This window comes from Heterocephalus glaber, unplaced genomic scaffold, assembly GCF_053883595.1.
Source record: "Heterocephalus glaber isolate CG9 unplaced genomic scaffold, H.glaber_assembly_v1.0 deba00001613, whole genome shotgun sequence".
Classification (NCBI taxonomy): Eukaryota; Metazoa; Chordata; class Mammalia; order Rodentia; family Bathyergidae; genus Heterocephalus; species Heterocephalus glaber.
The window spans coordinates 5556815-5580947 of NW_028258384.1; the positions used below are offsets into that span (position 1 = coordinate 5556815).

A 24133-nucleotide genomic window follows, 5' to 3' on the forward strand; every position below is an offset into this window, starting at 1 on the left:
GCATATTACAAAAATCTTTTTTGAAATAAATTTGACAACTTCTAAGAAGTAACTTAGAAGACAAATTAATGAAACTAACTCTGGAGGAAATATAAAATTTGAATAGCACCTATTAAAGAAAGTATATTCCTAGCTTGAAAACTTACCTATATGACAACAGCAGGCTCATAAACATTTTAACTGATAAATTATATCAAACATTTAAAGCAGAAAAAAGAAGGAACACTTCTCCCCTCATTTTAGGAAATCAACGTTGTGCTGATCCTAAAACTGGATAAAGATAATAGAAGAAAAAAGTATGAACATAGATAGAAATTTGTTTAACAAAACAAACTCTTAGAAGTCAAATCTGGAAGTATGTAGAAAGTGGTTTTATTATAGGATGGCAGTGTTGGTTCAGCATTGGAAGATCCACCCCCAAAAGTCATCATTTTAACAGAGGAAAGGAGAAAGCCATATGATCCTGTCACTAGTTGGAGAAAGAATATTGGACTAAATTCTACAGCTGTTCATGGTAAAAGCTATCAGGAGACTAGAAGTAGAACAGAACCTTCTCAACAGATCAAAGACCTGTACTCCATACTTCCTACAAAAACTCCTTCTATGAATGGAGATGATACAATGCTTTCTCCCTAAAGTGGGGAACAAGGGCATATATGCCTACTCTTCATCTGTGCATTACACTTTGAAACATAGGTCTAAACCAAAATAGTCTGGCAATAAAATGACACAACTAGGATAGGATTGGCATGGCAGAAGCAAAATCTTTATATGTAGATGCAATGATCATCTACAGAGAAAATATTAAGAAATCTCTAGGAGCCCCTAGAACTTGTACTTGAATTTAGCAGGATTAGAAAACACAAGGTATATATAAAAATTCAGGTCTGTGTATACTTGCTAGAAATGAAGAACTGGATATTGAAATTTAAAAGTTATGTAGGAGTACAAAGGACACAGAAAAGCCAAAAACAAAAACAAAAACAGTGTTGGAAGACGTTTAGCACCCAATTTTAAGACTTCCTCTACAGCTACAGTAATCAAGGCAGTGTTGGTGTAAGGAAAGACATATAGATCATTTGAAGAAAACAGAGAATCTAGAAATAGAACCATACATATATGGTCCACTGAGTTTTGAAAGATTATTTAACATTAGCATTTTATAGAATATAAACTCGATTCAAGAGCTGAGCAAGAGATAGTGTCTTCAGCAAATGGCACTAGAACACCTGGTATCCGTATATAAAAAATTAACCTCAACCCTTTTTTTCCATACATGAAAATAACTGGAAGGGATCTATGAACCTAAATAAGAAAGCCTAAAAGTATAAAACTTTAAGAAGAAATTATAAGGGCAAATATTTATGAATTCAGGGTAGGCAAGAACTACCTAGGATACAAAAACCATGATGTATAAAAGAAAAAAATTGATAAATGGGATTCCATCAAAATTTAGAACTTTAAATGACATCATTAAAATGAAAAGTAGTCCTTAAACAGACCATATTTACAGTGCATATAACCTATGAGCAGAATATATAAAGAATTCTTACAGCTCATTAATAGACAACCCAATTAAAATGTAGACATAAGAAGATGATAAATAGCCAGTATAGCACAAGGAATGATGTGCAATTCTAGAATCAGAAAAATACTAATCAGTACAATAATAAGATTGAATTATACACTCATTAGGGAGATGAAGTCAAAAGTTTTAAAAGGCTTGTCATGACTTTTTCTTTTTGTTGGATTCTCTCCCTTTGCGTTTAATTTGTCACGCCCAATGGATTCATTCTGCTGGGTTTCCTGGGGTTGTGATCCTCATTGTCTTTTCCTAGGGTATTGTCTAAAATTTTTTGGAGTGCCGGTTTGGTGTTCATGAAGTTCCTGAGGTGCTCTTTATCATGAAAGTATCTTATTTCTCCATCAATTTTGAAAGATAGTTTTTCAGGGTACATCAATCTGGGTTGGAGGCTGTTTTCCTTTAGGGCTTGAAATACATCAGTCCAAGATCTTCTTGCCTTGAGGGTTTGCACTGAGAAGTCTGCTGTGATTCTTCTGGGCTTTCCTTTGTATGTGATTTGTTTCTTTTTTCTCACTGCTTGTAGAATTTTATTCTTCTGTTGGATTTCTGGAATTCTATTATATGCCTATGTGTAGATTTTTTTTGATTAAGGCTAGCTGGAGTCCTATATGCCTCACTTATCTGTATGTCAAGTTCTTTTCCCCTCCTTGGGAAGTTTTCTGCCATCACTTCTGTGAAGAGTTTTTTTATGTCATCTGCACTCTCTCCTCTTTCTTCATTGACTCCAATCAGTCTTATGTTATACTTCTTTGCATCGTCTAGCAGCTGCTGGATTGATTTTTCATGTTCCCTTACAATTTTTAAAGCAATTTTTTTTCCTCCTCACTAATTGCAATCTTATCTTCTATATGTGAAATTCTATCCTCATATTAGTTCATTCTGCTGTGCAGACTTTCAATGGAGTTTTTAATCTCTTGGAAATCTGTTTGTATCTGTTTTATGGATTCCATTTGTTTCCTATGTTGGGATTACATCATGTTCCTCAGATCCTCTATTTTTTTATCTGTGTCTTCTCTAGATTTATTAATCATGTCTTGCACCATGGGCAAAACCTTTGCTGTTATCTGATTAATTATTTCTGATTTCATTTTTCCCAGATCCTCTTTTGTTGCCAGTTCAGAGAGTCCAGGTGGTTGAGTATCAGAGTGTTCCATCTCGTTTCCCTTTGGGGTTGCTGTAGGTGATCTGGAAGTCTGTTTTTGAGGCTTGTTTATGTGTCTTCTCATTTCCATGGAGGGTGGGGTGCTTCTGTTGCCCACGCAGCTCACCTTCTCTGCCCTAGGAGCTTGGGATGGTGGCGGGGGAGCCTGGGATGGAGGCAGGGAGCTTCCTTCCGGGTGCTGGGACCAGATGAGCTTCACTGCCCTAGGAGCCTGGGTTGGAGGCAGGGAGCTTCCTGGATGGCAGCGGGGGAGCTTCCTTCCGGATACTGGGAGCACAACTCGTTTCTGCAGATTATTTTCCAAATGCGTACAAAATTGAACCCAAACAGAGAATCCCTTAGAACCTGGAGAGGTGCTATATGAAGGGCCATGATTATCCAGCAGCAAGCCATCCTGCCTTCAGTCGCCAGCGCTTCTTCCTCCGTTCCCAAGAGTTAGCGGGACGAAAACATTTTCCCCGTGATTGTTTTCATTTCTTTTTTCTCAGCATCTGGTCATGCATGGTTCAGCACTTTGAAAATGTCATATGTTTTTGCCCACATATGTGTGTGAATATAGGCCTTGGAGAATTTGATATGGTAGTGCAGATAGTCCTGGAATGTGTGGATCTGGTCGATGGTGTTGTCTTGGGAAATGGCATTGGTATGGCAAGGGAACAGCACAAAGGTGATGTAGCCAATGTTGTTGCCCACAGAGGCATCTGTGTCTTTCAGCTCCAGAGGAGGTTCCTTGTGGCTAAAGAGAACCTGGGGGGCTGTGTGGCTGGCTCTGCGTCCTTCTTTGAACTCCTGGATGAACACCTTTCCAATGACCACATCATCATCATCTTTAAACACTGTGCTGAAGACTATTGTGACTCTGTCCTTTTTTAGATTCAACATACATGGTTTCATCATCCCTATAGTGGATAACTGCCCTGTTCTCTCCTTCCTTGCCCTCTGCTTAGAATTGGAAGTATTTCTCAAAGACAGAGGCAAAACAATTTCGCTTCAACATGCCAGCCTGATGCACAATGGAATCTTTGGATGCAGGCAGATTCTCAAGGTCATATAGCAAAGAGACATTGTATCCTGACTCTGGATTTACCAAGAAGCTTCTATAGACTTTCTTTAATAGCTCATCAGCACCATGTGCCTGAAGTTCCTTGTAGAATTTCAAAGAAATACTGACCATCACTTTTGTTTTGTCTCCATTAGGATTTGAAATATGATAGAGGACCCCATCAAAATCTGCAAATGTCACTTCTACTGCTTCTGGTTTATTTCCAGCAGCCATGTTCTCGAACTTGAGCACTAGCGATCTCCTTGATGATGTGGTTGTTCACCTCCAGCAGGATCTTGGCGGTGGCTGGCCCCTGAAGCCTGAACCAGCCTGCCGAGCTGCCACCACCGCCACTGCCGCTTCACCGACTCTAGTCCATTTCTTGATTTGATCTTTAATTTTAGGTGGTTTAATTTTTTTGAGATCTTTATATATTTTGTATACTAGTCCTTTGTCTTAGGAGTAGCTGGCAAAATTTTGTTCCCATTCTGTAGATTGTCTCTTCACTTTACTGATTGATTCTTTTGCTATACAGAAGCTTTTTAATCTGATATAATGCCATTTGTTGATTCTTGCTGCTATTTCTTATGCAGTTGAGGTTCTGTTTAGAAAATCCTTTCCTACACCTATATCTTCAAGTGTTTTACATATTTGTCTTCAAGAAGGTTTAATGTTTCTGTTTTAATTGATTTTGGTTTTAATTTAGTACATGGTGAGAGATAAGGGTCTAGTTTCATTCTTCTACAGATAACCAGTTTTCCCAACACCACTTGTTTAATATGTTGTCTTTCCTCCAACATATGCTTTTAGACTCTTTGTCAAAGATCAAATGGTTGAATTTGTCTGAGGAGGTTACTGTATTCTCTATTCTTTTTTATTGATCCATGTGTCTGTTTTTCTTCCAGTACCATGCCATTTTTATCACAATTGTTTTGTAGTATAGCTTGAAGTCTGGTGTTGCTATGCTGCCTGTTTTGCTCTTATTGCCCAAAATAACTTTGGCTATTCAGAACCTCTTCAAGTTCCATATCAATTTTAGGATTATTTTCTCTAGATCTGTAAAGTATGCTGTTGCTATTTTGATTGGGACTGCATTGAATCTGTATAGCAGTTCTGGAAGTATGGCCATTTTGACAATATTGGTTTTGCCTATACAGGAACAAGGGACATCTTTCCATTTTCTGATGTCCTCTTCAGTCTCCTTCAGAGTACTGTAGATTTCTTTGTAAAGGCCTTTCACTTCTTTGCTTAGGTTTATTCCTAGACATTTCATTTTTCTTGAAGTGACTGTGAGTGGTATTGTTTTCAGAATTTCCTTCTCATCCTGTTCATTATTGGTATACACAAATACTAATGATTTTTGTGTATTGATCTTATATCTTGCTACTTTACTAAAATTAGTTATTAATTCTTTTTCCCCCATTAAGTTTATTGGTACATTTTAGGTGTATAGTACAGTTACATGCATCATTGGGATCTTGTACCTTTACATGATGTATCTTGGTTCTTATTTTTTCCCCATTCCCCTGCCCTCCCTTCACCCCCCCACCCTTCCCTATTTACAAAGACTTTGTTTCCATTTTGTTCCTTTTCTCATATTTTTTCTTATCCCTTCTTTTCTTTCCTATACCCCTCCTACTTCCCCTACTCCTTTAGACCTTTTCTTCCTATTTCACAATACCAATTATACATTTTGACCCTTATTTACACTTTTAGTTTTTCACACCAGAGAAACTATTCAGTATATACACATGTGTGTCCTATTTATTTCACATAAGAGTATGGCCTCAATGTGTATCCACTTAGCTATAAATGTCTCTAGTTTCTCGTTCTTTATGGCTGAGTAGTACTCCATTTTATATAAAAAACACATCTTCTTTATCCAGTCTTCAGTTGATGGGCAATTGGGCTATTTCCAAGTTTTAGATATTACAAACTGTGCTGTTATAAACATGGGTGAGCATATATCACTGTGGTATGATTCTTTTAATTCTTTTGGGAAGATACCCAGTAGAGGGATAGCTGGGTCAAATGGGACTTCCAATCCTAGTTCTTTGAGGTATCTCCATATTGATTTCCACAGTGGTTGCACCAGTCTGCACTCCCACCAACAATGAAGAAGGGTTCCTTTTTCTCCACAACCCCACCAACATTGGTTATTGGTTGATTTCTCAATAGCAGCCATTCTTACTCAGGCGAGGTACAATATCAGTGTTATTTTCATCTGCATCTCTCAAATGACCAGTGATGTTGAACACTTTTTCATATGTTTATTTGCTGCTTTTACTTCTTTGTCTGAGAAATGTCTGTTCATTTCAGATGCCCATTTTTGAACTGGGGGGGGTCTGATTTTTTTCATTTCTTTATATATTCTAGATAGTAGACCTTTGTCGGAGGAACAACTGGTAAACATTTTTCCCACATTGTAGGTTGTCTGTTAGCTCTGTTGGTGGTTTCTCTTGCAGTGCAGAAGCTTTTTAATAAGATGAGATCCCAGTTGTTGATTCTTTGTGCTAGTTCCCATGCTACTGAGGATTTGTTCATAAAGATTTTTCCTATGCCAAAGTCTTCAAGAGTTCTACCTAACTTATCTTCCAGCAATTTTAGTGTTTCTATTTTAATATTTAGATCTTTAATCCACTTCAATTTTTGTTTAGTGCATGGTGATAGATAGGGGTCTAGTTTTAATCTTTGGCAAGTTGAAATCCAGTTTTTCCAACACCATTTATTAAAGAGGCTATCTTTCCTTCAGTGAGGATGGTTGGCTCCTTTGTCAAAGATGAGTTAGCTGAGTATGTCTGGAGTTGTTTCTGTACCTTCTAGTCTATTCCACTGATCCTTGGGTCTGTTTCTTTGCCAGTACCATGCTGTGTTTACACAGTGCCTTTGTTTCAAGTCGGGGATTGTGATATCCCCTGCCATGTCTCTATTGCCTAGAATTGCTTTTGCTATTCTAGGTCTCTTCTGGTTCCAAATGAATTTTTGGCTTGTTTTCTCTAGATCTGTGAAATATACTGTTGGGATTTCAATCAGGATTGCATTGAATCTGTATAGAAGTTTTGGAAGTATGGCCATTTTCACTATATTGATTCTTCCTACCCAGGAACAAGGGATGTCTTTGCATTTTCTTGTATCCCCTTCAATCTCTTTTTTCAGAGTGTTGTAGTTCTCAATGTAAAGGTCTTTTACTTCTTTCATTTGATTGATTCCTAATTATTTCATTTTTTGGAATGCTATTGTGAAAGGCATTGTTTCCCTAATTTCTCTCTCAGTGAGCCAGTTATTTGTGTACAAGAAGGCTATTGATTTCTGAGTGTTTACCTTGTTAGTTATTAATTCTAAGTGTTTTTTGGTGGAGTTCTTTGAGTCTTCTATGTAGAGTATCATGTGATCTGCAAATAATGATAAATTGAGTTCTTCCTTTCCCATATGTGTTTCTTTTGTTTCTTTCTCTTGCCTAATTGCTCTGACTAACATTTCAAGTACTATGTAGAATTTCAGAGGTGATAGTTGACATCCTTGTATTGTTCCTGATTTTAGGAGGAATGCTTTTAGTTTTTCCCCATTTAGTATGTTGGTGGCAATCAGTTTGTCATCAATAACCTTTATCATATTTAGGTGTCATCCTTTTATGCCTGTATTCCTGAGTTTTTAATCATGAAGTGGTGTTAGATTTCACTAAAAGCTTTCTCTGGATGTCTTAATATGACCATATGTTTTTTGACCTTGCTCCTGTTTATGTGATGTATTACATTTATAGACTTACATATATTGAACCATCCTTGCATCTCTGGGGTGAAACTGACTTGATCATGATGTATGATCTTTTTGATAATGCATTGCGTTCTATTTCCTAATAACTTTTGAGCATTTTTCACCTATGTTCATTAAGGAGATTGGCCTATACTTCTCTTTTTTAGTTGGGTCTTTATCTGATTTTTGGATCAAGGTGATACTGGCTTCCATAAATGAATTTGAGAGTACTCCATCCCTTTAAATTTATTGAAAGAGCTTGAGGAGTATTGGTGATATAACATCCTTAAAGGTTTTGTAAAATTCAGCTGTGAATTCATCAGGTCCTGGGCTTTTTAATTTGATAGATTCTTTATTACTGAGTTAATTTCATTTGTTGTTATTGAGTTGTTAAGCATATTTATGTCTTCTTGAGCTAGTTTTGGCAGTTTGTATGTGTCTATAAATCTGTCCATTTCTTCAAAATTTGCTAATTTGTTGGAATATAATTTTTTCAAGTAGTTACTATCTTCTGGATTTTGACAGTGTCTGTTGTGATTTCACCTTTGTTATTTCTAATTGCATTGATATGATTCTTTTCTCTTTCTCTTGGTGAGTCTTGCTAAGGGCTTGTCTATTTTATTTATTCTTTTGAGGAACCAGCTCTTTGATTTGCGGATTTTTTAAAGTCTCAATTTCATTATTTTATGCTCTCATCTTTATTGCCTCTCTCCTTAATTTCAGTTTGGGGATGGTTTGTAGTTGTTTCTCAAGTATCTTGAGATTTCTCATAAGGTTATGTACTTAGGCCTGCTTTATTTTCCTAATGCAAGCATTGATTTCAATGAATTTTCCTCTTAGAACTACTTTCATAGTGTCCCGGAAGTTTCATTGAGTTGTACAGTCATTGTCATTGATTTTCAGACATTTTAAAATTTCTTCCTTGATTTCTTCTGTAACCATTGGTTGTTGAAGGGTATGTTGTTAATTTTTCAGGAGGTTTTGCCTTTTTCAAAATTTCTTCTGTCATTGATTTCTATTTTCATTCCACAATGGTTGAGTAGTATGCATGATGTGATTTCAATTCTTTTTTATTTACTTAAGCAGGCTTTGTGGACTAGTATGTGACCTATTTTGGAAAAAGTACCATGTGCTGCTGAAAAGAATGTATACTCTGTCATAATACTCTGTATATATCTATTAAGTATATATGTTTGAGGGTGTGGTTCAGCCCTGAAATTTCTTTATTAGTTTTTTTGTTTAGTTGATCTGTCTCTTTATGAAAGTGAGTTGTTAAAATCTCCAACTATGATTGTGTTAATGTTTATTTGATCTTGTAATTCCAGTAGTTTTTGTTTCATGCAGACAGGTGCTCCAGTATTTGGTGCATATATGTTTTATCAGTGTTATCTCTTCTCATTGAATTATTCCTTTAACTAGTATGTAATGATCTTCTTCAGTCTTTGAATCCATTTTAACTTGAAGTTCACCATGTCTGATACTAGAATTACTACCCCTGATTGTTTTCTGGGTCCTGGTGCATGGAATGTTGTTTTCCATCCTTTCATTTTTAGTCTTTGAATATCTTTTTGTATTAGATGAGTTTCTTTTTTTTGACGAGTTTCTTGAATGCAACAGATTGTTGGATTCTGTTTTTTGATCTATTCTGCGAGTCTATGTTTTGATTGGAGAGTTGAGGCTGTTAATATTGAGAGATATTACTGAGATAAGTTGGTTATTTACTATTATTACTTCTTTATTTATTGGTAAATCATTTGTTTTATTTTTCCTGGTGTTTTTTGGTTGTTGTTGTTTATCTGTTGACTTCACTAGTTTCCTTTGTGTTTTTAGGTGTGTCCAATCTGTCATTTCTGTTGAGAATATTCTTTTTTGGTACCGGGGATCGAACTCAGGTCCTTGCACTTGCCAGGCAGGCAGCGGAACCACAGAGCTAAATCCCCGGCCCTGTTGAGAATATTCTTGAGTATTTTCTTTAGAGCTGGTTTAGCACTTATATCTTCTGAGCTGGTCTTTTTCGTGGAAATACCTTATTTCTCCATCTAGTTTAAAGAATAGCTTTGCTGGGTAAGTTAATCTTGGTTTGAAGTTATTTGCTCTTGGTGCTTGAAATACTTTACTCCAAGCTCCTCTGGCCTTCAGGGTTTGTGCTACAAAATCTGCTGTGATTCTAATTGGTTTACCTTTATATGTGATTTTTTTTCTTTTGGCTACCTTTGAAATTCTGGGTTTTTGCTGGATATCTGTGGATCTAATGAGGATATGCCTTAGTAAACTTCTTTCATAATTGTTTGGAGTTCTATAAGCATCACTTACTTGTATTTTAAAAATCTTTTCTTATATTAGGGAAATTTTCTTCCACAGTTTCTGTAAGCATGTTGGTGAATCCATCTGTGCAATATTCTAGATTTCCTATAACTCTGATTAGCCTTAGATTGTTCTTCCTGTTGTCATCTAGTAGCTGCTGGATAGTCTCTTGTTCTCTTGTTTTCTTTTTGGCTTCTTTGAGCTCTTTATCATATTTCACTATTTTGTCCTCAATATCAGATACTCTGTTTTCACAATGGTCATTTCTTGAATGTATGTATTCTATACTGTTTTTTATTTCAGGTATTTCTGTCTGACATCTTTTTGAGGATTCCATATTTTTGTTGAATCTGTCATTCAAATTTTGGACTGTTTTGGTTAGCTCATCCTGTGTTTTGCTTATTTCCCTGAAATTCACCATGGGAATATTGAGTGTAATTTTTTTGGTTCATTTCCTCTTTGAACTCATCTATTTTTTTTTCTTTTTTTCGGTACTGGGGATCAAACTCGGGACCTTGCACTTGCGAGGCAGGCAGCAGAACCACTGAGCTAGATCCACGGCTGAACTCATCTATTTTCTTCATGCCTCCTAAGAACTAGTCATAGATTTCTGATATCTAGTATTTATTTTTTTCTCCCTTTGTAACTCATTGCTCTGTCTTGGGGGAGTTCAGGGGGTGAGGAGATCTTCTATTTCCTCATTTTCCTATTCTACTTCTTGTATCAATCTATCTATCTTTAACAATTATATGTGTCTCCTTCTTTTTTGTCCTCTCTTTTTGAGGGGAGGTGGTGGTTACTACAGGTTGGAGACTATAGAACCAAGGAGAGTATGTAGTTATATGCAGATGTTGCTTCCCCATGAATAATTTTCAATTCTGTATGTCCAGTTGTAGTATTACTCCTTCAGTTATTTACTTTAATTGGTTTTGACTCTGTCCCTATGTTTTGTTGCAAGAATTGCTTTGATGTATAACAGCATCCACAGATTCAATCTTATAATATTTCTATATGATAGTTCTTGCAGTTACTCTTCCTCACTTTGTCTATTCTCTAAACACCTGTTAAATTAGAGCAAATGAAAACACGAATATACAAGAGTAACTATGTAATATACACATGAAACCATAAAAGAACATAACCCCACATTGCTAAATAATTCAAGAAACATACAAAAACTTAGACTGATAATATGTCTGATGGGAACACAGATTAGATATTCCAATGAGCCATAGGATATATGATTCCCACGTAGCTTTTTTGCCAGATAGTCTGGGTATTTATACCCTGATTACTACTATGATCTGTCCTCTAGGAACAGGTCTGTGGTTTGACTGGCACTTCTGCTTTCCCATGGAGAAGGTAAACAATGCAGAGTCAGCTCCAAATTGTTGGTGGCTGAACTGAAGTGTGGAATACAGTTGTGTGTGGATTTGGTCAGGGACCAGCCCGCAGGGGCTGAGAGTTTGGCCCAAGGCTACCTGGATCTTGTTTCTTGATTCATTCTGTCAGTCTGTTTCTTTTGATTAGTAAATTGAGACCACACACATTGAAGGTTATAACTGATATATATTGATTTATCCTTGTTATATTACTTTCCTGTTGTTGGTTCCCTTTCTTTTCCTTCTGTTTAATTGCTTGCCCTACCAGGTAGACTTTGTCTATCAAAGTTCATGGAATTGTATTCTTCATGATCTCTTTCTAAAATATCCTTCAGAACATTTTGGAGTCCTGGTTTGATGGTCATGAGTTTCTTCGTAGGTTCTTTGTCATAGAAGTATCTTATTTCTCCAATTTTGAAAGATAGTTTTGTGGGGCACATCCATCTGAGTTGGAGGTTGTTTTTTTTTAGGGCTTGAAATACTTCACTCCAAGCTCTTGTTGACTTAAGGAGTTGTGTTGATATGTTTGCTGTGATTCTATTGGGCTTTCCTTTATATGTAATTTCTTTTCTATAACAGCTTTTAATATTCTGTTTTTTGTGTTGAATTTTTTGAATCTTGACTAGTTTATGCCTTGGTGTAGATTTTTTAAATCATGGCTAATTGGCATTCTATATGCCTCACTCATCTGTATGTCAGATTCTTTCCCCATGTTTGGAAATTTTTCTGCCATTTCTTCTTCAAATAGGCTTTTTTAAATGTCTTTTTTGATATTTCCTACTTTTTCATGGACTCTGATCAATCTTATGATATTCTTTTTTTTAATGCTATTCTTCTTTGTATCATGTAGCTGCTATTGGGTTGATTTTTCATGGTCCCTTGCTATTTTTATGCAATCATTGTTTTGACGATTGCTAACTACAAACCTGTCTTCTAGATCTGCTATTCTGTTCTCACATTAGTTCGTTCTGCTGTGTATACTTTCAGTAGAATTTTTAATCTCCTGGATATCTGGTTGAATTAGTTTCATGGATTCCATTTCTTTTCTATGTTGGGCATTCATGGTTTCCATCATTTTTCTAAGAGCCTGTATTTTTAAAAAATCTGTATCTACTCTAGATTTGCTAATGATGTCTTTCATTATGGTCATCATTTTTTAGTTATCTGAGAAATTATTTCTAATTTGATTTTTCCTAGAGCCTCACTCATTTGCTTTGCTACTTCTGCAGTTATCATTTCAGAGAGTTCAGGTGTGTGGCTTTTGAATTGTTCCACCTCCCCACCTCCTGGTTTTTCCATGGGCGAGCTATTATTCTGTGGTTGCATCTCATGCCTTCTCATTTAAAAGAAATTATTTTCTGCATTGATGCTTGTAAATTGCTTATCATAGGTAGTTTATTGCTAGTCTTGAGAGCTCTTTAGGAAATGACTATTTTTCTGAGATGTCTTCTAGGTGTAGCTGGCTTGTGTGTTTTGAGTTTGTTGTAAGAACTTATTTCTTCAATTTATTGGGGATGAGAAATTTGCTATTTGGCCTAGCTCCTGGTTTTTTGGTACTGGCCTATAGTGTAGTTTATGATCCTCAGGCAGTTTCAGTCTTGGCATACAAGGAAGAACAACTGATTATAACAACTATATCACCTTGGCTAAAGTAGTACAATTGCTAATAAAAATAGCATCAAACATAGCCTAGAAAATGACACACTGTGGCAATTATAAATTTGCCACATTTAACTGTATGAACATGATTTGTAGTTATATGACAAAATGTAAAACAAACCAGAAAGTTATATACACAGTAAATATCCCCTCAATAGAGCAATTTTACCCTCAAGGGACATATTTAAAAGGGGTAAAAAGGAAAAATAGAGAAATAGAAGAAGAGAAAGAGGGTAGAAGCAAGGCTGGAGGACAGAGAAAGATTATGCCAGCTTTGGGAAACTGATGAAAAAAACAGGAGGGAAAGAAAGAAGGAAGAAACATAAACAAGAACAAAATAAAACAGCAAGAAAAAAACTATAAACAATGTTCACACTCATACAAAAACAGGAACAAACAAGCAAGAAATGAAGAAAAATAATGTCCACTTTGGGCATGTCTCTGCTGTCATTGTTACACAAAGGGACAGACAGAGCCCAGATCCATGTTGGTTGATCCGAGAAAGCCATTAGTAGAATTTTGGCTGAATGGTGGATAATCCCAGCAGGTCTAAATGTTCTTTCTTTTCTTTTTTTATTCATTAAGTTTATTGGTACATTTTAGGTATACAATATGATGACATTCATCATTGGGAATTTGTACCTTTACATGATATGTCTTGATTCTTATTTTTTTCCTCATTCCCCTGCCCTCCCTTCAAACCCTCCACCCCTCCCTATTTACAAAGACCTTGTTTCCATTTTTTCCTTTTCTCATATTTATTCCTTTCCTTTCTTTCCTTTTCTCCACCCTTCTCACTTCTGCTTCCCCTTTGGACCTTTTCTTCCTATTTCACATGATCTATTATGCCTTTTGATCCTTATTTACACTTTCAGTTTCTCACACCAGAGAAACTATTCAGTATTTACACATATATGTCCCATTTATTTAACTTAACAGTATCGCCTCAATATGCATCCATTTAGCTATAAACATCTCTAGTTTCTCATTCTTTATAGCTGAGTAGAATTCCATTTTATAAAAAAAACACATTTTCTTTATCCAGTCTCCAGTTGATGGGCAATTGAACTGGTTCCAAGTTTTAGCTTTTATAAACTGTGCCACTATAAACATGAGTGCACATATATAGCTGTGGTATGATTCTTTTGGGAAGATACCCAGCAGGGGAATAGCTGGGTCAAATGGTACCTCTAGCCCTAGTTCTTTGAGGTATCTCCATACTGATTTCCACAGTGGTTGCACCAGTCTACACTCCCACCAACAGTGGAGAAGTGTTCCTTTTCCCCCACAACCCAACCAGCATTTGTTATTGGTTGATTTCTTGATAGCAGCCATTCTTTCTGGGGTGAGGTGGAATCTCAGCATTGTTTTCATTTGCGTCTCTCAAATGACCGGTGATGTTGAACATATTTTTATGTTTATTTGCTATTTCTATGTTTTTGTCTGAGAAATATCTGTTCATTTCAGATGCCCATTTTTGGATTGGGTCTTTAAATTTGGGAGGTCTGATTTTTTTAAGTTCTTTATATATTCTAGATGGTAGACCTTTGTCTGAGGAAGAGCTGGTAAAATTTTTCCCCACATTGTGGGTTGTCTCTTCACTCTGTTGGTGGCTTCTCTTGCTGTATTGAAGCTTTTTAATAAGTTGAGATCCCAGTTGTTGATTCTTTGTGCTAGTTCATGTGCGACTCAGGTTTTGTTCATGAAATATTTTCCTACACCAGTGTCTTCAAGAGTTCTACCTAACCTCTCTTCCAGCCAGTTTAGTGTTTCTGTTTTAATGTTTAGATCTTTGATTCATTGCGATTTTAGTTTAGTGCATGGTGAGAGATATAGGTCTAGTTTCAATCTTTAGCAAGTTGAAACTCAGTGTTTCCAGCACCATTTATTAAAGAGGCTATCCTTCCTCCAGTGAAAGTATTTGGTTCCTTTGTCAAGATGAGGTGGCTGAGTAGGTCTGGAGCTGTTTCTGCATCTTCTAATCTGTTCCACTGATCCTCAGGTCTGTTTCTTTGCCAGTACCATGCTGTTTTTATTACAGTAGCTTTGTAGTATAGTTTCAAGTTGGGGATTGTGATACCCCCTACCTTGTCTTTGTTGCCTAGGACTGCTTTTGCTATTCTAGGTCTTGAAGTTGTTTGCTTTTTAAGAATACTAGAATTAGTTATTAAATTGAATTATTCTTTGCTAAGAGTAATTGTAGAAAGAAGAATCTTTATGTGTAATGTGAGACATTATTTTTTAATCTTTAATTTTCTTGTCTGTGTATTCAAACATTAAGCTTTCATGTTAAGAATATGACAATAAAAATAAAAAATGCAAGTAGTTTTGGGTATTTAGGAATAAACATGATACTTGTACAACAGTACACCTTTACTTTAGATATTCATTTGAATAGCCAGTAACATAACTTTCTGTGCCAAAACAGTTGTTTTCCATCAGGATAGTTCAGTTGTGTTCAATTTCTAAGCTAGCACTAATGACAAGCAAAATATTTCCTAAAGTAACTAGTTATCAAGAAAAACTGTAAAGGTCAAGTCATTTGGGATACAAATTTGAGTGTCACTTGAGCAAGTGTTCCCTCTAAATCTGTTTGACAAAATTTAGGTAGTGCATTTGTAGTATGGCTAGAAGTACAAATAGAAATATATTCTTGTAATTTAGTAGGGTCATCACAGAAGGGATTATATATGATGGATTTTATATATTATATATAGTGAAGTAATGAGCAGAGGAGCGAGAAGTTAAAGAGCTCTGGGAGAGGAGGTAAAGAGTAACAGAGCTCTGGTATAGATCAAAGAAAATGTTTCGGATTTGCCTTCTTAAAAACACTTTGATATTTTTCTCTCAGGTAAAGAAAATCTAATCCAGGTGGTACATATGAAGTAAAAATAGAATAAATGAGCGTCTTTTCCTACTTCCAGTGCTATAGTCCTTACTAAAAAGGCCTTACATATTTATATTGCTCTGAGATCTAATCTCATCTTTTCAAATTTCTGAATTTTCCACTTTTTTTTGTTAAATTCTTTTATTGGTACATTTTAGGAATACAACAAAATTACAATTCTCATTGGGAACTTGTACCTTTACATGATGCATCTTGGTTCTTCTTTTTTCCTCATTCCTAGCCCTCCCTTCACCCCCTCCACTCTTCCCTATTTACAAAGACTTTATTTCCATTTCTTATCATTTTTCCTTTCCCTTCTTTCCTTTCCCCTGCCCCTCCCACTACCCCTACCCCTTTGGAACTTTTCTTCCTATTTTGCATTATTGATTATTCATTCTAATCATTGGTACATTTTAGGTATACAATATAATGACATTCATCATTGGAAATTTGCACCTTTACATAATCTCTCTTGGTTCGTATTTTTCACCCTTGCCCAGCCCTCCCTTCAACCCCTCCATTCCTCCCTATTTACAAAGATTTTGTTCCTATTTTTCCATTTTCTCATATTAATTCCATTCTCTTCTTTCCTTTCCCCTACACCTCCCACTTCCTTCCCCTTTGCCCCTTTTCTTCCTATTTCACATTACCTATTATACATTTTAGTCCTTATTTACACTTTCAGTTTCTCACACCAGAGGAACTATTTGGTATTTATACATGTGTGTCCTATTTATTTCACTTAAGAGTATCGCCTCAATGTGCATCCACTTAGCTATAAATATCTCTAATTTCTCATTTTTTATGGCTGAGTAGTACTCCATTTTATTAAAAAACCACATTTTCTTTATCCAGCCTGCACTTGATGGGCATTTGGGCTGTTTCCAAGTTTTAGCTATCACAAACTGTGCTGCTATGAACATGGGCACACATATATCACTGTGGTATGATTCTTTTAATTCTTTGGGGAAGATCCCCAGCAGTGGAATAGCGGGGTCAAATGGGACTTCCAGTCCTAGTTCTTTGAGATATCTCCATACTGATTTCCACAGTGGTTGCACCAGTCTGCATTCCCACCAGCAGTGGAGCAGGGTTCTTCTTTCCCCACTGCCCTGCCAGCATTTGTTATTGGTTGATTTCATGATAGCAGCCGTTCTTTCTGGAGTGAAGTGGAATCTCAGCATTCTTTTCATTTGCACCTCTCGAATGACCAGTGATGTTGAACATTTTTTCATGTATTTATTTGCTATTTCTACTTCTTTGTCTGAGAAATGTCTGTTCATTTCAGAAGCCCATTTTGGATTTGGTCTTTAAATTTGGGAGGTCTGATCTTTTTAAGTTCTTTATAGATTCGAGATAGTAGATCTTTGTCTGAGAAAAAACAGGTGAAGATATTTTCCCTCATTGTGGGTTGTCTCTTCACACTGCTGGTGGTTTCTCTGGCTGTGCAGAAGCCTTTTAATAAGAAGAGATCCCACTTGTTGATTGTTTGTGCTAGTTCACGGGCAACTGAGGTTTTGTTCATAAAATCTTTTCCTACACTGATGTCTTCAAGAGTTCTACCTAACCTCTGTTCCAACTGGTTCAGAGTTTCTATTTTAATATTTAGATCTTTAATCCATTTCAATTTTAGTTTAGTTCATGGTGAGGGATACAGGTCTAGTTTTAATCTTTGGCAAATTGAAGCCCAATTTTTCCAACACCATTTATTAAAGAGGCTATCTTTCCTCCAGTGAGGGTGTTTGGCTCCTTTATCAAAGATGAGATGGCTGAGTGTGTCTGGCATTGTTTCTGCATCTTCTGCTCTGTTCCACTGGTCCTCAGGTCTGTTTCTTTGCCAGTACCATGCTGTTTTTATCACAGTAGTTTTGTAGTAGAGTTGCAGGTTGGGGATTGTGATATCCCCTGCCATGTCTCTGTTACCTATAATTGCATTTGCTATTCTGGGTCTCTTCTTGTTCCAAATGAATTTTTGGATGGTTTTCTCAAGGTCCATGAAGTATGCTGCTGGGACCTCAATTGGAATTGCATTGAATCTACATAGCAGTGTTGGAAGTATGGCCATTTTCACTCTATTAATCCTTCCTACCCAGGAGCAGGGGATGTCTGTCCATTTTCTGATATCATCTTCAATCTCTCTTCTCTGAGTGCTATAGTTTTCAGGGAAGAGGTCTTTGATGACTTTCATTAGGTTGATTCCTAGGTATTTCAGTTTTTTGGATGCTATTGTGAAAGGAATTATTTGCCCTATTTCTCTCCCAGTGAGTCTGTCATTCGTGTAGAGGAAAACTATTGATTTTTGTGTGTTGACCTTGTAACCAGCTACTTGAGTGAATTTGGTAATTAAGTCTAGAAGACTTTTGGTGGCGTTCTTGGGGTCTTCTATATAGAGTATCATGTCATCTGCAAATAATGACAATTTCACTTCTTCATTTCCTACCTTTATGCCTTTTATTTCTTTCACTTGTCTAATTGCTGTGGCAAATGTTTCCAGAACTATATTGAACAAGAGTGGTGATAGTGGACATCCTTGTCTTGTTCCTGATTTTAGTGTGAAGGATTTCAGTTTTTGACTATTTGGTATGATATTGGCTGTTGGTTTTTCATAGATGGCTTCTATCAGTTTGAGGTAGAGACCATCTATTCCAATTTTTTGTAGGGTTTCTTCATCAATGTGTGTTGGATTTTGTCAAATGCTTTCTCTGCATCTATGGAGGTAATCATATGTTTATGGTCCTTGGCTCTATTGATATAGTGTATTACATTGATTGATTTGCCTATGTTGAAGTATCCCTGCATCCCTGGGATGAACCCCCCTTGATCAGGGTGTAAGATCTTCTGCATTCTGTTTGCCATTATCTTATTAAGGATTTTTGCATTTATGTTCATTAGTGAGATTTGCCTATAGTTCTCCTTTTTGGTTGGGTCTTTCTCTGCTTTGGGGATCAATGTGATGCTTGCTTCCAGGAATGAATTTGGGAGTATTGCTTCCCTTTCAATTTCGTTGAAGAGTTTAAACAGTAGTGGCAGTAGTTCCTCTCTAAATGTCTTGTAGAATTCAGCGGTGAAGCCATCATGGCCTGGGCTTTTCTTAGTTGATAAGATTTTTATTACATTTTCAATTTCATTGTTTGATATTGGGTCATTTAGAATTTTTAGGTCATCTTTGTTCAACTTTGGTAATTCATATCTATCTAGGAATCTGTCCATTTGTTCTGTGTTTTCCATCTTATTGGCACATAGTTTCTCAAAGAAGGTATTGAAAATCCTCTGAATTTCTGCTGGGCCTGTTGTAATTTCACCCTTTTCATTCCTAATTGCATTGATTTGGGCCTTTTCTTTCCTTTTTCTGACAAGGTTGGCTAAGGGTTTGTCAATTTTGTTGATTCTTTTGAAGAAGCAACTCTTGGCTTCATTGATTTTTTGTATCATTCTCTTAGTCTCCATTGCATTGATTTCTCCTCTGATCTTTATAATTTCCTCCCTCGTATGAGCTCTGCGGTTGTCCTGCTCTTCTTTTTCTAGCAGCTTGAGGTTCAGCATCAGGTTGTTTAATTGGGCTCGTTCTGTTTTCCTAATATGCGTATTCACGGCTATGAATTTCCCTCCTAAGACTGCTTTCATTGTGTCCCATAGTTTCTGATATGTTGTATTGTTATTGTCATTTAATTGAAGGATCTGTCTCATTTCTTCTTCAATTTCCTCTGTGACCCACTGGTTATTCAGAAGTATGTTGTTCAATTTCCATGTGTTTATGAAATTTTTCCAGTTTCTTTTGCTATGAATCCCCATTTTCATTGCACTATTGTCTGATAATATACAGGGGATAACTTCATTTCCTTTGCACTTACTTAAACATGTTCCATGTGTGAGTATGTGGTCTATTTTGGAGAATGACTCATGTGCAGCTGAGAAGAATGTGTATTCTGATTTTGAGGGGTGGAAGACTCTGTAGACATCTGTTAAGTTCATTTGTTCAAGAGTTTGATTGAGTTCTAGTATTTCATTACTTATTTTTTGTCTAGTTGTTCTATCTATTTGTGACAGTGAGGTGTTGAGGTCCCCCACTACAATTGTATTAGTGCATATATGACATTTCATGTCTGTTAGTATTTGTTTTATATTGTTGTGGGCACTAGTGTTTGGTGCATAGATATTTATGATTGTCATCTCTTCCTCTTTGATTCTTCCCTTTACAAGGATGTAGTGTCCTTCTTCGTCTCTCTTAATCAGTGTTGGTTTGAAATCTAGTTGATCTGCAAAGAGGATAGCTACTCCTGCTTTTTTTTGGGGTTCCCGTCACATGAAGTATTGCTTTCCACCCTTTAACTTTCAGTCTATGAGTTTCATTTTGAAGTAAGTGTTTTTCTTGTATGCAGCATATTGTTGGATCTTGCTTCTTGACCCATTCTGGCAGGCTATTTCTTTTGATTGGTAAATTGAGACCATTAACGTTGGTAGTTATAACTGAAACCTATTGACTTGTCATTGCCATGACTTTTTCTTTTTGTCGGGTCCTCCTCCTTTACATTTAATTTCTTGTCGTGCCAGATGGGTTCATTCTGCTTTGCTTCCTGAGGTTGTGATCCTCAATGTCTGTTCCTAGGCTATTGTGTAAAAGTTTTTGGAGTGTTGGTTTGTTATTCACAAAGTTCCTAAGGTGCTCTTTGTCATGAAAGTGTCTCATTTCTCCATCAGTTTTGAAAGGTAGTTTTGCAAGGTACATCAATCTGAGTTGGAGGCTGTTTTCTTTTAGGGCTTGGAATATGTCACCCCAAGCTCTTCTTGCCTTGATGGTTTGTGTTGAGAAGTCTGCTGTGATTCTGATGGGCTTTCCTTTGTGTGTGATTTTTTCTTGTCTCTAAATGCTTGTAGAACTTTGTTCTTCTGTTGAGTTTCTCGAATCCTAACAATTATATGCCTACATGTAGATTTTTTGGTCTAGGCTATTTGGAGTCCTATATGCCTCACTTATCTGTATGTCAAGTTCTTTTCCCCTGCTTGGAATTTTTCTGCCATTACTTCTGTGAACAGTTTTTTTATGTCATCTACACTCTCTCCTGTTTCTTCATTGACTCCAATCAGTCTTATGTTATTCTTCTTTGCATCATCTAGCAGCTGGTGAATTGATTTCTCATGTTCCCTTATAATTTTGAAGCAATTTTTCTTTTCCTGATCACTAATTGCAATCTTCTCTTCTATATCTGAAATTCTGTCCTCACATTGGCTCATTCTGCTGTGTAGACTTTCAATGGGTTTTTCATCTGCTGGAAACCTATTTGCATCTGTTTTATGGATTCCATTTGTTTCTTATGTTGGGATTCCATCATGTTCCTCAGCTCCTGTCTAGATTTATTAATCATGTCTTGCACTAGGAGCACAATTTCTCCTGTTATCTGAGAAATTATTTCTGATTTCATTTTTTCCAGATCCCCTTTTGTTGCCAGTTCAGTGGGTCCAGGTGGTTGAGTATCAGAGTGTTCCATCTTATTTCCCTTTTGGGTTGCTGTAGGTGATCTGGAAGTCTGGTTTTGAGACTTATTTACATGTTTTCTCATTTCAAGTGGGGTGGCTAGGTGGGGTGCTCTTGTCACCGTGAGGCTCACCCCCTCTGAGTTGGGAGTGGTGGCACAGGGGCTGGAAGCAGCTGTAGGGATCATGGCCCAGAAGCCCCTTCCTCTGGGCTGGGATTGGCGGGATGGGTGGTGGCCCAAAAGCCCTTTCCTCTGGGTTGGGAGAGGGAGGAGTGATGGTGGCTGGGAAGCCCCTTTCTCTGGACCAGGAGGAGTGGGACGGTGGCTCCAAAGCACCTACGTCTTGCCCGGGAGCGGTGGGATGGACCAATGAATTTTCCACTATTGAGTCACTAACATGTTAGTAAGAGGTAGAAATTTTTTTTCCAGGTTTAGATAAATTTAATATTTCAATTCTAAAATAAAAGTTATTATAGATGAAATAACTAATTTCCTAACACTTGATTTTTGATACATTGTGCTAGTTTTCTAAAACAACTCTTGAGGAACCAGTATTTACAGATGAGTATTTATGAAAAACCTGCCATCAATGTGTATCTCTTTATGTGCATGTATATATATATGTGTGTGCGTGTGTATATATATGTGTATACATATATATGTGTATACATATATATATATATATATATATATATATATATATATATATATATAAAACCCAAGATACGTAAAGTAGGAAACACTTGGTATGTAATATCTTAAAAGCAAAACTAGAGTGCAGAGTATGAGATTTGGGTTTATAAATGCTTTTCAAAGCATGGGGTTTGGAAAAGAGCAGACATCTTGTTTCAAAACCTGAAGGTTTTTTTCTCAGGACTGAAGTCAAAATTGTAACTGCCAGAGGAAAAAAGAAGCTTTTCCTCCTTTAATTTTTCATCTGCATCATAAAGTCCAGTATCCCTGAGATAGGAACCACTGCAGTAAGAAGGGAGCAATAGGTTTTCCCAAAGGAAGATTGTTTGTTGCTTCATTAGGCGGAGCTACCACCTGGGTCATCAGGCATGAACTCTGTGTTTCCCAACCTCATGCTTCACAGCACCAAGACGTTTCAGTAATGGTTCATCGTAAACCCAGCATTTTCCATCTTCATGGACTAACCTTGTCTCCCACCGGATTTCCTTTTCCTTCCATTCTTAGGCTTCTGCTCTTTGCCTTTCTTCATGTCTGTGCTTTGCTTCAGTTGCTGCATCAATGTCTCTGATTTTTAAATTGAAAGTGACATCCTTCCAAAGGCAGTGGGACTCATACTCATTCTGATCTTCCAACTTTCTCACTTTCTTCTTGATTATAGGCAACTTCTTAGTATTTACAAAGACTGTATTTTCCCCTGTTGCATACTTTGCATACATTATACCATTCCATTCTCCTTCAATTGAACAAAAAGACTTCTCATCATTTGGAGAAAAAAATCTCAGCAGTAATTCTGTGTTTCTTGCCCCCATAGAAAGGTTTAGTGTGGAAGATGATGTTTGCACTATAGCCTGTTTTGGAACAATTAATACTGCATTCTCCTCCTAATTCCACCCAGGGCACTGTGAGGATAGACCTTCCATAACCATTAGGGAATGTGAGGATGTAATGTTCGTCATAGTCTAGACACAAGACACAACCCTGCCCTATGTTGTGCACCCCAAATGACATCCCAAGGAACTTTGATTTGGTCCAGATATGAGCATTGAATTGTATCTTCTTGTTAAAACACTCAGCATAAAAGCCTGAAATTGGTGGATGATGGGAAACCTCCTCAGCCACGGATGTTACACTGTTTTTAGAAACCCAAGGAACAGGTCGTTCTGAAACTAGCTCTGTGTTCTCTTCAGTGTCATTTGGTAACGTCCAGTGACACTGAAAGATCTCACTCAAAATGGGATTGTATGGCTTTTTGGCAACTGATCCTTTCCTTCCTGCATGAAAGGCTGAGAGGTACCATTTCACGACCTGAACCATATGATCCCTGGGATCCTTCTGGTCACTAATGCTCACAAACAGGTCCAGATGTGCAGAAAAGTCTGCATGAATTTCTAAAAGAGATCTTCTTTCAAGAATAAATGTTGGGAGAACTACCTTAGTAAGATCCATTCCGAGCCTAACCTGTGACAAGAGGTGCATGATGACACTCTTGTGCTCCTCCATGGACTCTGCCTCCCTGTCGTCATCTCTATCATCATATGAATCAAAAAGGTCAGCATCACTTGTTCCATTGGACATGGAAGAATTCAGTGATTCCGTGGTATCTGGACGCTTTAGGCTATTTCCCAAGCTGCTGTGGATCAAGACTGAGGCAGATCCAGAAGAATCTATTAAGCGCTTTGGGAATGAGCTGCTTTGATGGAACTCATCAGCGTCATAGAACTCGTCTTCGCTGCTAGAGTTCGAGAACTCTGGGACTGTATTTGGAGACAAGTTGACATGTCTTGGAGAAGTCAGACTTCTACTAGGTGGTGAATGCCCGCTGCCTGGAGGTAAGACAGTCTGGGAAGGCATTGTGCTGATCACAGGCTCCAAGGAACTAGGTTGATATATTGCATCAACAGGGTTAATAGTACTTTTGGCAATCTGCAGCAACACAATGCAGTGTTTAATTGATTCTACCATGCTATTTGTTGTCTCCTTGAGAGTTTCAATTTTCTTTCTCTGTTCATCGTCTTTACAGTTTTGAAGCTTGTTGTCAAAAAGCTTTAGTTGTTCTGTCAAGATCTGTAGGTAAGCATCAGCCTCTGTCAGTTTCTTGTCAAAGTCTTGGACACTAGGAACAAATCCTGAATCTAAACCTCTGCAAACGGCCAGCAAGAAAGCCGTTCACCGAGGCCCCGCCCTCTGTGCCT

General features: G+C 37.0%; 1 long non-coding RNA gene and 2 pseudogenes across 1 annotated transcript in view; 1 reads left to right on the top strand and 2 right to left on the bottom strand.

The window, feature by feature from the left end:
* Positions 1-24133, top strand: part of LOC110346222 (uncharacterized) — a 66801-nt gene that overhangs the window by 2484 nt on the left and 40184 nt on the right. The window lies entirely within an intron of this gene.
* Positions 3168-4057, bottom strand: LOC147822471 (actin-related protein 2/3 complex subunit 2 pseudogene; annotated as a pseudogene).
* On the bottom strand, positions 22178-24099 carry LOC101705018 (oxysterol-binding protein-related protein 9 pseudogene; annotated as a pseudogene).